Source organism: Myxine glutinosa, chromosome 4 (assembly GCF_964187855.1).
Source record: "Myxine glutinosa chromosome 4, kmMyxGlut1.1, whole genome shotgun sequence".
Classification (NCBI taxonomy): domain Eukaryota; kingdom Metazoa; phylum Chordata; class Myxini; order Myxiniformes; family Myxinidae; genus Myxine; species Myxine glutinosa.
The window spans coordinates 46,749,065-46,764,103 of NC_136264.1; the positions used below are offsets into that span (position 1 = coordinate 46,749,065).

General features: G+C 44.3%; 1 long non-coding RNA gene across 1 annotated transcript; it reads left to right on the plus strand.

The window, feature by feature from the left end:
- Positions 1 to 10,035: 10,035 nt before the first annotated feature.
- On the plus strand, positions 10,036 to 14,454 carry LOC144891703 (uncharacterized). The gene is made up of 3 exons (XR_013623049.1): positions 10,036 to 10,130; positions 10,607 to 10,802; positions 14,138 to 14,454. It is a non-coding gene; the product is annotated as an uncharacterized LOC144891703 (long non-coding RNA).
- Positions 14,455 to 15,039: the final 585 nt, after the last annotated feature.

The following is a 15,039-nucleotide window of genomic DNA, read 5'->3' on the forward strand; positions in this document are numbered from 1 at the left end:
GTAATGATACCAAATGTCTTGCGAAGTTCACAGATGTTTTTCGGGTCCGGTAAGCTCTGGATTGCGTCCACTTTTCCTGGGTCTGGGTGGGCACCTTTTTGGTCAAAGATGAGACCACAAAAAATGAACCTGTGGCTTTTTGATGCTGCGATATTGTCACTGTTGAACTGCAGGCCGAATCTGTCAGCTGTTTTCAAGAGGTGGTGAAGGTTTTGGTCATGTTCTTGTTCCGGTTTTCCATAAACGGCAACATCATCAGCAATGCCGATGACACCTGGGCATTGCTCAAGAAGTTGGTCCATCTTGGCTTGGAACACGTCCGGGGACATCACCAGTCCAAACGGCATTCGCCGGAAGCAGTAACGGCCATATGGCGAGTTGAAGGTCATGAGCAACTGGGAGGGAGGATCGAGCTTGATTGACAAGTACCTATTTTTGGCATCCAGCTTGGAGAAAACCATTGAGCCTGCAAACTTGTGCGTCAGCTCTTCAAGCGTGGGAGTACGGTGGTGGCACCTCTTTATGGCACGGTTCAAGTCCTTCGGGTCCAGGCAGAGCCTAAGTTTGCCGTTTGCTTTCCGCACGTAGGTGAGGCTACTGACCCAGTCTGTAGGCTCGTCGACCTTCTGTATGATGCCCTGTCTCAGCATTATGTCCAGTTCTGACCTTACTTCATCTATCATCTGGATGGGGCATCGACGTGGTGCATGTATTACAGGGGGCACATTGGGGTCTACCACGATGTGATACTGGCCTGGGAAGTTTCCAATGTTGTCAAATTGGTCCGGATACGTGCTCAGCAGGTCGCCCCATGTGTAAACTGACTTGTCACCTGTGCAGTTCTCCTTCACCGATCAGTGCAGGGTGAGGAGTTCAAGGTCCCTACAGGTGGGCAGGCCGAGGATTGCGGGGCCAGTGGCCTTGACTGCGAAGAACTCCGCATCGACCCACTGGGTATTCCTTTTCTTGCAGGGGACGACAAGGGTGCCAAATTGCCGAATTTGCGAGCCATTGTAGGCCGTTAGTATTGTCTGGGGTTTCTCCTGAATATGACCAGGTAGCGGCAGCCCAGAGGAGTCGACATTTTGGGGATACATTTGTCTGTATATCCAAAGGGGCAAGGTATTGCCCTCTGCCCCAGTATCGACCGTGACTCTCAGGGAGTGAACACCAGCTCGGTCAGGTAGTGAAATGGCCAAGTCCGTGAAAATCTCTCGCAGGGAATCCATGGTCTGGCTGTGGATTTTGATGGTGGTGAAGCTCAACGTGTCGCAGTCCCCGCCGGGGTCTTCATCTCTCCCCAGGGTGTGGATGGGCTTTCGGGCGAAGGATTTGTTCCCTCTGGTGTCTGGGCGGGTTGTCTGCCGGCCTTGTTCTTGCCTCGCTCTTGAGAGACAGACGGCCTTCCAGTGGTTTTGCTTTCCGCATGCTTCACAGGTTGAGCCCCATGCTGGGCATTGGTGTCGGGGCTGGGGTGGATGCTGTCTTCCACAGAAACGGCACTCTTTTGGGTGGTACCCAATGGTGTGGACAAAATTGGTTGCCTGTTGGGTCTGGGTAAACTGCTGCATGTGAGTGACAGAGGCCTCATGTGCCTGACTTATTTCCATGGTTTTGTCCAGAATGAGGACTCATCCTTCGCGAGGAGCTGTTTCTGTAGCTCCTGATACCGTGTCCCTGCAATGAGCTGTTCTATTATGCGCTCGTCCACCTCCGGGGTCTTGAACTTGCATTTGCTCGCTTGCTGGCGACATCTGGAGATGAAATTGTCCATAGTTTCATCTTCGTCCTGCTTAAATCGCTGTAAGCAGAAACGAGCCACACGGTAATTTACCTGGGGTTTCAGCTCAGCTTCAAAAGGCTGCCAATCAATTGCTGGCGTCACGGTGTTAGGCCTTGTGCCGTCGGCGTTCTCTAGGCCCCACGAACTGTAGCGTCGCAGGCCTTCCTCACCTGATAGCAGGAGAATGTGGTCGACTTGTTTGTCACCTGATAGTCCTTCACAGAAAAGTACAGCTGGGTACGCTTTCTGAATAGCTCGAAGGCTTCATCGAGGTTGGCGCTGGTCCAATCCATGTGTGGCATCATTTGTGCGTCCGCCATTGTGAGCATGGCTACGAATCCCTAGATGGGGTTCCAATCGGGTTCGTAGTTTCGCCTTTCACTGCCACCATGTAATATGATGAATCCAAGTCTCAACTGAGGAGATGACCAGTTTAATGAACAGCACACCAAGCCACGTCACTCGGCCTCGTATCTCTCATTCAGCTTCCCAGCCCCCGCGCTCCTTCGCATAGGCCACGCCCTCCGCTCACATATTCATATGCCACATCTTATATTATAATAGCCGTAGATGATTCTGTCTGTCTGTCTGTCTGTCTATCTGTTGGGTGTCTGTCCGGGGTGTGGCTTACTCGGTTTGCAGAGTAGCTCCACCCATAGCTCCACCCATTCTGGGAGTGGCTATAAACAAATATCCACCATTTTATTAACTCGCATAGCTTTGAGTCCTGTTTTGTAGGCCCGTGGTGTCTTGCTCTCCCCCAGTTTTATTTCAAATCAAATTCGATAAATCATTTCATTTTTCACAGTCGCTAACATAGTTTTAGACTCGGTTGAAAAAAAACGGGAAGAAAATCCAATGAAAGTTGCCGTTTATAGAACGAAATGAATTCTCAAAGGCCTGTAACTTCAAGGCCATTGAGTCTCTCTCACGCCTTTATCTCCAATCTAACTCACCATATGATTTCATTTTTATCGATGGTTTTACTTTTAGACTCGGTGTCAGCAATAATTGAGAACAATCCACACACGCGGGAAAATGCAGAGATATATTTTTTAAAATCGCGTCATGGTGTATCATACACCGCCCAACATGACACCGCCGGCAATGTGTCGATATATATTAAAAATTCGCTTTTGCTTTTCCGTTATGATATATTACTATTTCGTTTGATGATAGTCGTCACAAAAACGTCAACAATGATGCCGACATATATTTCTTCGTTTTTATTTCATTCAACATATTAGCCGGAAGTAAAATATGTTTCAGGAAATTACCGAGAGATATTTCTTCGTTTTTTTTATTAGTTATGTGCGCATACACTTTAAATAGGTTTATTTGAAATCTTTAATTTTCCACAAACATTCCACACACGCGGGAAAATGCAGAGATATATTTTTTAAAATCGCGTCATGGTGTATCATACACCGCCCAACATGACACCGACGGCAATGTGTCGATATCTATTTTAAATTCGATATATCATTTCATTTTTCACAGTCGCTAACATAGTTTTAGACTCGGTTGAAAAAAAACGAGAAGTAAATCCGATGAAAGTTGCCGTTTATAGAACGAAATGAATTCTCAAATGCCTGTAACTTCAAGGCCATTGAGTCTCTCTCACGCCTTTATCTCCAATATAACTCACCATCATGGTTTTAGACTCGGTGTCAGCAACGCGGGAAAACGCAGAGATATATTTTTAAAAATACACCATATCACCGCCCAACAGCCAACAAGTATCATACACCGCCCAACATGACACAGACGTCAACATTTCGACATTATCGCTTTTTCTTTAAACCGAGCCGAACCGAATAAACCGAGTGAATTCACCGTTTACCTTTGGTGACAGTCGTCACAAAACGACATATATTTCTTCGTTTTTATTTCATTCAACATTTTTATCCGGAAGTAAAATTACCGAGAAATTACCGAGTTCAGGAAATTACCGAGACATATTTCTTCGTTTTTTTTTTATTAGTTATTTGCGCATACACTTTAAATAGGTCTATTTGAAATATTAAATTTTCACAATGTAATTTACTTGCCATTTGTCATTTGATAATTATGAGACACTTCCTATTGAGGATCGTGACAATTCATGCGGTGCGTGGAAACTTCCATTTCCAAAATGGATGAAGAACGCAGACCTGAACAGGATGCAGCTAGAAAACGAATGAGAAGAGCGAACGAGTCCGTCGTCGAACGTCAATGCAGACTTGAACAGGATGCAGCCAGAAAACGAATGAGACGGGAGAACGAGTCCGTCGACGAACGTCAATGCAGACTTGAACAGGTTGCAGCAAGAAAACGAATGAGACAGGAGAACGAGACAGTTGAGGAACGTGAACACCGACTCGCACAGGATGCTGCTGCAACAACGATGAGGAGGGAGAACGAGACCCTCGACGAACGTGAACACAGACTCGCACAGGATGCTGCTGCAACAACGATGAGGATGGAGAACGAGACCCTCGACGAACGTGAACACAGACTCGCACAGGATGCTGCTGCAACAACGATGAGGAGGGAGAACGAGACCCTCGACGAACGTGAACACAGACTCGCACAGGATGCTGCTGCAACAACGATGAGGAGGGAGAACGAGACCCTCGACGAACGTGAACACAGACTCGCACAGGATGCTGCTGCAACAACGATGAGGAGGGAGAACGAGACCCTCGACGAACGTGAACACAGACTCGCACAGGATGCTGCTGCAACAACGATGAGGAGGGAGAACGAGACCCTCGACGAACGTGAACACAGACTCGCACAGGATGCTGCTGCAACAACGATGAGGTGCGAGAACGAGACCCTCGACGAACGTGAACACAGACTCGCACGGCATGCTGCTGCAACAAAGACGTTGGAGTGCTCAGCAAACATATACAACCGCAGCCATAATGAATCCGGCCGAAGTATCCGATAATATTGTTCAAGAGCATAAATGCGGTCCAATGACGTCACCATGTGTGTACTGTTCTGCACACCATTTCACAAATGAATCAACAGGACAAGGGGATGGATTTACACTGTGTTGTTCCAAGGGAAAAGTTAAATTGCCTCCACTATTTGCCGTACCTGCTCGACTGCAACAACTTTATCAGGGTGACGATGGAAAATGTCGCAACTTCCGAGACAATATCCGGAATTACAATTCGGCATTAGCTTTTGCATCAATGGGTGCTCAGATCTCATCTCCTCCAGGAAATGGACCATACTGTTTCAAAATCCACGGTCAAATTTACCATCGCTGTGGTCCATTACATCCATCACATGTACATGAACAAGCACAATTTGCACAATTATTTATTTTGGATACAGCTCAAGCTACAAAGGAACGTATGAATCGACCTGAAAATCACAGATGTTTGCAAGAATTGATGGCAGAACTGCACAACATACTATCTGACGTTAATCCTTATGTCACATGTTACAAGACTATGTTCGAGCGTGAACAGGAAGAAATCAGGAAAGCTGTCCTTGAAGATCGCCTCCCTTCTACCTTGGAAATGCATTTTCGTCGACTGTGTGCAGACGACCAAAGACGTTACAACATACCAACTGCTGATGAAATTGCTGCTGTCTTCGTTAGTGGACAAGATGGTGAACCACCTGCAAACAGGGATTTCCAGGTTCATTTGCATGACCAGGGCTTACACAATCTCTCTCCACTTTCCTCTCACATTGATCCCATGACATATCCCATTCTCTTTCCACATGCCGAGCCTGGATGGATGATAAACATGCCTCACCAGCGACAGACTGCGGTTCGAAACAAGGTAACTCATCGTGAATTCTATGCCTACCGACTGGCTATTCGAAATGAATTCAGCACTATCCATTCTTCGGGGAAATTGTTCCAGCAGTATGTTGTCGACGGTTATTGCAAGGCAGAAGCAAATCGACTGCAATACTTCAAACAAAATCAGGAAACCCTTAGAGCCATGGAATACAGAGGACTACTGGACCACGTCCAGAACGTTGCTGCTGATAACCAACGTCCTGTCGGTCGTATCGTCATTTTGCCGTCGAGTTTTGCAGGGAGTCCCAGAGCTATGCAGCAGAACTACCAAGATGCTATGGCCATTGTTCGCAAATTCGGAAAACCAGATCTTTTCATCACGTTCACGTGTAATCCAAAATGGACAGAGATACAAGAAAACATCGGCCAACACCAACGAGCTGAAGGCAGACCAGATTTAGTGGCACGCGTGTTTCATCTGAAATTAAAAGAGTTAATCGACGATATAACGAAGAAGCACGTGTTGGGCAAAGTACGTGCATTTCTCTACGTCGTCGAGTATCAGAAGCGTGGCCTACCGCATGCCCACATATTACTCATGCTGTGCCAAGAAGATAAAATTTGTACCGCTGAAGACATTGACAGAATTGTTTCCGCACAAATTCCTAATTCAAATGAGTCACCAGAGATCCATTCCTTGGTGAAGTCTCACATGATACATGGTCCGTGTGGCAATTTAAATCGCCATTCGATTTGTGTGAAAGATGGAGTGTGCAGTAAAGGCTTTCCAAAAGCGTATGCTGCAGAGACACTTGCGAGCATAGATGGCTATGCCCTTTACAAGCGTCCCCCAAATGGACCCACCATAACCGTTCATGGAACCGATGTTGATTGCCAATATGTCGTCCCATTCAATGCTTATTTACTGAAGAAGTACAGAGCACACATCAACATTGAGGTTTGCGCAAGCATAAAGAGTATAAAGTACTTATTTAAATATGTGTACAAGGGACATGACTGTGCCAGCATCGAAATTCGAGAGCGCGGGAGAGTGGAGGTGGACGAAATAAAGACCTATTTGGACTGTAGATATGTCAGTGCCCCAGAGGCAGCATGGAGATTGATGGAATTTGAAATGCACAAACAGTCCCATTCCATCACCAGACTTGCGGTACACTTACCTGAATTGCAGACTGTTGTGTTCAGGGATGGTAACGAGGAAGAAGCCATTGTACGACATAGGGGTACAACACTTACAGCTTGGTTTCAGTTAAACCAGAGAGACCCTGAGGCACGAAGTTATCTGTACCATGACATTCCAAAATATTACGTATTTGAAGATGGACGAAAGACATGGAAACTTCGACGCCGGGGCGGCAACAAGGTTATCGGACGCATGGTTTCGGCAAGCCCTATGGACATTGAGCGCTTTCATCTTCGTGTACTCCTGCTGCACTGCCCTGGTAAAACATCATTTGAAGATCTCAGAACCGTAGATGGAGCAGTTTGTGAAACATACAAGGATGCAGCCAGGAAATTACATTTAACAGAAGATGATACAGAATGGGACAGGTCCTTAGCTGATGGAGTTATCTTTGCCATGCCACAACAATTGAGATCTCTTTTTGCAACCCTATGCATATTCTGCACACCAACAGACACGTCGGCACTGTGGGAAAAATATAAAAACGACCTTTGCGAAGATTTTGTGCACAGCGGCCATATCTTGGAACAAAGTATTTTCATGGCATTGCGAGAAATACAGTCCTTCCTCCTAAGACATGGACAGACCTTGGAAGCATTTCAGTTACCAGTACCTCCAGACACTGTTGAAGATCTTTCGAGCGATGATTATCAGTATGTACCGGGAGATGAACATGAAAAAGGTGAAAACAACAGACAACTACTAAATGATGACCAAATCAAAATTGTAGATGAGGTCCTACAGGCCGTTCATTGTAGGGACCAGTACACAGGCAACCGGTTGTTTTTCGTTGATGGACCGAGCGGAAGTGGCAAGACCTTTCTCTATAATACGCTTCTGCACATCTTGCAAGGCCAGTGTCGTTTGGTTCTTCCAATGGCGTACTCGGGCATTGCAGCAACATTGCTAGCAGGGGGCCGTACATCGCACCATCGATTTAAATTGCCAGTGCCCATTTTGGAAAACTCCACATGCAACATATCACCTACGAGTAAAGATGCAGATACTCTAAGGAAGGCCAACCTATTCATTTGGGATGAAGCACCTATGGCTCCAGCATATGCTTTAGCGGCTGTTGATCGATGTCTCCGGGATGTAACCAGCAACAACATTCCTTTTGGTGGAAAGGTCTTACTTCTTGGTGGGGACTTCAGGCAGGTTTTGCCCGTTGTACCTCGCGCTGCACCTGCAGCAATCATCGCCACATGCATCAAGCGTAGCAAGTTGTGGCCAAAGTTCAAACTGCTGAACTTAAAATCAAACATGAGAGCTAATGATGACGAAGAATTCTCAAAATGGTTACTGTCGGTTGGAAATGGGACTGTGGAAACAATTCCTGACTCAGATTTAATACGACTGCCTGATCGTATCTGTGTAGAAGACAACATGTCTTTAGCAGAGGCTGTTTTTGGTAATTTGAACGAAATCCATTCAAACTATGATGCGCTGGCACAACGAGCCGTGTTGTGTCCAAAGAATGAATCCACATTTGTGATCAACGATGAGATACTGGATGCATTTCCTGGGGAAGAAAAGACGTACTTCAGCGCTGATTCCATTGTCTGTGATGACCCTGAAGAGGCACTAAATTATCCTATGGAATTCCTAAATCAATTAACTCCTTCTGGAATGCCATTGCACAAACTTCGTCTCAAAGATGGTGCTGTCATCATGTTACTCCGTAACTTTGATCCGAAACAGGGACTGTGCAATGGTGCAAGATTGGTTGTTAAAAGATTGTTGCCAAACATAATAGATGGAGAAATAATTTCTGGCAGTCACAAAGGAACACGCACATTTTTACCCAGGATTAGTATTGCACCTTCCGATACAACACTACCATTCGTACTCAAACACCATCAATTTCCAGTTCGTGTGGCATTCTCTTTCTCAATAAACAAGAGTCAAAGTCAAACATTACACAAAGTTGGGATTTACCTACCAGAACCCGTCTTCAGCCATGGCCAATTATATGTTGCATTGTCGCGTGCTAAACGATTTGAGGATGTCAAGGTAAAGGTAGTCAGTAATGGCCAACAGGGAAAAATTGATGGCCGCAGTGGAATCTTCACCCGTAATGTTGTTTACCCGGAGGTCCTGCAGTGACACCATTCAGGCAACAAAAGGACCACGAAGGAAAATAGTTAATTACTCCGACACATTTAGTTGCGGTGATTGAAAAATCACTGGACTATTGTTGCTGTTTTGATGCTTTTTACTGCTGTTTTCATGCTTTTTCACTGCTGTTTTGATGCTTTTTCAGTGCTGTTTTTTCACAGCTGTTCTGATGCTTTTTCACTGCTGTTTTGATGCTTTTTCACTGCTGTTTTGATGCTTTTTCAGCTGTTTTGATGCTTTTTCACTGCTGTTTTGACGCTTTCCACTGTTGTTTTGATGCTTTTTCACTGCTGTTTTGATGTTGTTTCACAGCTGTTCTGATGCTTTTTTGCCGTTTTGCCTAAAAATCTCATTTCAAAAAAAAAAATTCCAAAAAAATCTCACAATGATGACATATAATTCAACGAAAACGTTGAAGCAACCGCATAATATTACGGTGTTGTTTAACTCTGAGTGAGAATAGTTCTAAATTTTTAAAACTTTCTTCTGATATTTGTGATTTCTTTCAAACAAACTGTATTTCCCATCTACACGGGCATGTATGTATTCCTATTAACGTTATGTAAAGTACATAAATTGTGTGGATTACATCATTTGTGGATGTGATCAATTATTGCCAGTAACCATTTTATATAACTGAATGTGCAGGTGCAGCATCTAACTCAATATGTCGAAATGTCACACACATCCATGCCCGTGGGATTCCCACGGGTGACCCCGCTAGTAATATAATAATAGCCGGCGAAGCCGGTGTTGTCAATAAACGAGTACGTATTATGTTGAAAACCTGATTATGCCTTGGCTCGAGAATCCGAAGCGCCGTGGGCGCAGCCATCTTGCGTGGGCGGAAGTATGCATAACAAATTTAAAACGTTCATTAGGAGTTTCTTTCACCCGTCGTCGTTTGATTCACAATCTTATGCACCTCCGATGTATTGATAAAATAATTTAAGACCAACATCGGCCCGCACGGGCCTGGTTATCTTCAACTAAACGCGTCACCAAACACCGGACCCAATGAGAGTCGAGCATTTGCAAAAATATTTCTAAAATGAAAGCGCTCAATGATGGGCGCCATCCACTGATCTGTATATACTACTGGATAGCGGGTCGGGCTCTTGAGTTGAAGTCAGCGCCCGGCCACTGGACGCCATGTTGCCACTCGCATAAATTTATCGTCAACACGCTCCGCTAACGTATTATGAAATGCCGGCTTGTGCTGCTATTAATTGCACAAAGAGACAAATACGAGGATGTGGAAAGACATTTCATCTGTAAGTACTGAAAATTAACATTTATTTGAGAATGTTTTATTTAAAAAACGTTGAATTTGAATGTTAAATTATGATGTTTGCACAACCGCGATCTGGATTCAAGTTTCAACTACTGAACTTCAGAACTAGTTTGACTCAACCGCAGAGTGCGCAAAGTCACTGAGCCGGGACATATTTCATCAATATGCGGTCCCTCAGGGCTAAGTTTGACCCAAAGTCTTTATCTATATATAGTTATCGAGGACTAGTATAAATAGCATGGTCCCGTCTAATTATGTGTACTCTGGATGATTCAAAGTTGCAAAATTCAATGCAGTTAAACTTTGAAACCAATAACTGATTCTGTATAAGTACATGGTAATTGAGTGTTTATATGGCTAGTATGTTGAGCCTTACATATTGAATATGTTGTAAATTGTTGCTTCGAGTTGTACTTTCATGACTATCGGCTATTTTCTTGAAAATATTTTTTTCAGATTTCCATTCAGTCGTCCAGATGTTCTCCAGAAATGGGTTGTGAATGTGAAACGTGACAAATGGAAACCTTCAAAGAAGTCTGTCCTTTGCTCAGACCACTTTGATGACTCATGTTTTGACAGGACAGGTCAGACCACAAGACTCAGAGAAAATTCCCTGCCAACCATATTTGATTTTCCGACCCACCTGCAGAAGGTACGTAATACAAGAGTTTCATGTTGTGGTGGAGTAACTGAGATATAAATAGTGTCATGTTGTAGCTGTCACTGCCAGCAGTGATTTTCACACTTGTCTACTTACATGCCAATTGATGTGTCAAATATATAAATTTTGCAAACATATCAACATCAGCAACTTATCAATACTTTTCCACCATCTCTTTTCTCAAGAACATCCCAAATAAATAATCTTGTATAATTTCTTCGTTCATAATTAATTCTGATCTATTATTCTGATGGATTTCCAGGATTAAAGGAAGCGAAAGCCACCCAAACCACGGTCTTTCCCGCAAGAAGCACTGGTCAATCTGCAAGAGCCACTGGACAACACACCCAGTACATCAATCATCACCAGCCCATCAAAGCTTGCAGCAACGACTGGTGCTGATCACACATATGCTGTAACTGCCAGTCTACGGAGTGTGAAACGTAAACTGGACTCTGTGCATGACAATCTTTGTAGCGTCAAGAAAAAGCTCAAATTGACACAGCAGAAATCACGTCGCTGCCGGAGGAAAGTCAAATCTTTGACCACAGTTGTTCAAGCACTTCGTGGTGAGCAGCTGCTCTCTGAGAATGGAGCTGACCAGTTGGCAAAGACCTTCTCTGATGTTCCTTCTGGAATAATGGAAAGAATGCTCCAAAACAAGAAAAGTGGCAAGGTGACAAGGAAGACGTATCCTCCTGCACTCAGAGCATTTGCTCTGACCCTTCAATTCTATTCAACCAAAGCCTACATGTATGTACGCAAAACTTTTGACATGGCATTGCCACACCCTGCAGTCATCAGGAAGTGGTACAGTTGTATCAGTGGTGAACCGGGATTCACACAAGAATCCTTTGTGGCCTTACAACTGAAAGTGAAGGAGGCTGAAGCTGAAAAGAGACGTGTTGTTTGTGCCCTCATGCTTGATGAAATGTCCATCAGAAAGCACGTCAGTTGGGATGGTGATAAGCTGCGTGGCTATGTTGACATTGGAACAGATGTATGCGATGATTCAACTCCTGTTGCAACTGATGCACTTGTTCTCATGGTTGTGTCATTAAACAGCAATTGGAAAGTTCCAGTTGGCTATTTTTTGATACATGGCATGTCAGGTGCTGAAAGGGCCAATTTGGTGATGCAGTGCATACAGAAGCTGTGTGACATTGACGTTGAAGTTGCCTCTCTTACATGTGATGGACCATCATGTCACATGACCATGTTGAAGCAGCTGGGGGCAAATATGGACATTGCTCGGTTGGATCCCTCATTCCCTCATCCCAGTAAACCGGAGTTGCGTGTGAGTGTCCTTCTTGACATATGTCATATGTTGAAACTGGTGAGAAACACACTTGCATCCAAGGGAATTTTGGTTGATGGATCGCGAGGGAAGATTTGTTGGTCTTACATTGAACGTCTACACATGCTGCAAGAGGAGGAGGGGCTCAGAGCTGGTCACAAGCTGAGGTCGGCACACATCCACTGGGACAAGCAAAAGATGAAAGTCAACTTGGCGGCCCAAACTCTCAGCAGCAGTGTGGCTGATGCACTGGAGTTTTGCGATAAAGATTTGAAGCTGAAGAAGTTTGAAGGCTGTGAAGCAACGGTCGAGTTCATACGTACATTTGATCATTTATTTGATATAATGAACTCGAGAAATCCCTTGGCCCGCAACTAGAAGGCACCAATGCATCCCCGCAACGAGCCTCAGTGGCGTCCCTTTCTGAGAAACGCCTTCACATATGTATTGTCGCTGAAAGATGTTCATGGCAAGCCAATGTACGAAACCCCAAGAAAAACAGCCTTTGTTGGATTTCTCGTGGCGATCAGGAGTCTTCAAGATATGTATGAATCTCTTGTTGGTGCTGCAGAACCAAAACTGAAGTACTTGCTGACGTACAAAACAAGCCAAGACCATCTGGAGTTGTTCTTCTGTGCTGTACGAGCGGCTGGAGGTATGAACAACAACCCCACCTCCAAGCAGTTCACTGCTCTGTACAAGCGACTTTTGATTCGCCACGAGATATCCGCACTTGGTGGAAATTGTATTGCCCAGGATACAACCGGCGTTCTTCATGTCTTCAGTGTGCACAGGGAACCAGAGTCAGAGATCTGTCAAGACATGTTGCTGGTGAGGAAGTATGGCATGGAGCCTCACCCATCTGCTCCTCATCACGACCATGATTATGCTCATATCCCCGACATTGGAAGGCTATCCCTCTACAAGGAAGAAGTCATATGCTACATAGCTGGATATGTTGTTCGTATGGCTGCCAAGCGTTTGTCATGTCCAGAGTGTATAGATGCGATGACTGACGGTGGTGTTGCCACTGGTTGTCTTCTTTTGGACAGAAAGAATAGAGGAGGTCTTGTGAGGGTGGCGGCTGATGTGATCACAGTGTGTACTGCCACAGAGCAGTGCATACAGAGGATGCTGCACACCACTGAAGGTGCTCTACCACAGTCCAAGAGGATTGCTCCTGCCATCATGTCAACCGTGTTGGGTGAAGTATGTCAGCGGGGTGTTTTTGACAGGTTGGATGAGCACGTGCTCAGTGGTTCTCCAGAATGCAACCATGTCCACCTTCTTGTCAAGTGTTTGTCCTCTTGTTACATCAAGATACGAATGCATCATCTGACGAAGCAGCTGAATGAGCAGATCACGGGGCCCAATGTGCGCAAGCGGCTCACCAAGCTAATTCTCTTCAAACACCAGTAATTTTGTTTTTATTTCACAATTTTTGCATATCAGATGTTCCTTTTGAAAGGACTATGGTATGTAAATTAACATGATTGGTCGACATATGCACACATGTATGCAACTAAGTTTAACTAACTATGCTTGCCATGTACCCATTTTAAATTATGATGTTTTTATGTACCTCAAGAAATACTTCTGAAGCGTTCTGCATTCAAGATGTGCTCTTGCCTCTCATTAAATTTGTTCACCTTGTGCTTGTGACTAACAAGTGATTTCAAATAGTGTATTGACTGTATTCTCTTCTTTGTGTTTGTTGTTTGCAACTGGGAGACAATGGAGCACTGACAGGCTGCTCTTTTTGGCTCCTTCAAATGTCAGCATTTTGTGCTTTTTGTATCCTGTGCATCATCGCATTTTGTCACCATATCATCTGAATATGTGGATCAATTTTACTTCAAATGTGGATTATATTGTAGGATAATTGTTTAGATCTGGATTGTTTCTTTGTGCAAATTTGTTCTGTGAAAGAATACTGGGAAGCAACAATGAGTCTTGAGTGAACTGAATGGATAATGCTTGCTTGGTGGTGTGACAGTACTCCGGCTAATCCTCTGGTTGTTCACTGCAGTGTTCGGTCAGGCATGTCGGCTGTGGTGCTGTCTAGTCTAGGGATTACCTGCTTGCTGTGAAACAACATGTGGCGGTGACTTTTGGTGGTCGTGCCTTCTCCGACGTGGCACCCACACTGTGGAACCATTCCCAGAGGAAGTCGGGCATACCTCCTACATCAGTATCTGAGCGAAATGAAATGTGTGGGACTTTAGGCCACATTTCTGCAATCTGTGTGCCAAACCGGGCCAGAGAACTGTCTGGGTAATGAGATGAAGTGTGAAACATACCCACGACAGAGGGTGTCGAAACCCTGACCTGGCGGTCGCCAATCAAACGCATTGCCACAAGAACAAACTGAAGACACTTGTTCAATGATGATTTTGGTGACAAAATGTTTGTTTCTTTTGTTGAGCCTCTTTGAAAAGGGCACACTACATATGTCGGTCAATATTATTATTATTAATTGAGGCTTTGTAATAAAAGGTGCCTTTTTATTCCAACTTTAAGCTTTTTATGTTTCATTTGTCTTTCAGAAGACTTTGTTTGTTGTCAACTGATAAATTCTTGACATAGAATGAGTAAATGACCCAACATTGAAACCATCACATATAGACATCCTGGAGAAAGTATTCCGTGAGAACAGCGTTGACCACAATGCCCTTAAATTGTGGACTAATTTATTGCATCAAGGATGATAAAATCTTTGAAAAATTAGTAAATTTTAATAATAATGCTTTATTCTCAAGCAATTTGGATTATACACTAAATTCATACTTAAATCGAGAATTATTTGAGAAAAACACAAACATGGACAAGAAATTTGCGTTGAAATTGTGAGGAAGGTTGGCAAAAAAATCAATCAGAATTGAGTTTTCGAGCTGCTAACCTGGAACGTACAAATAAACATTAATTTGAAGA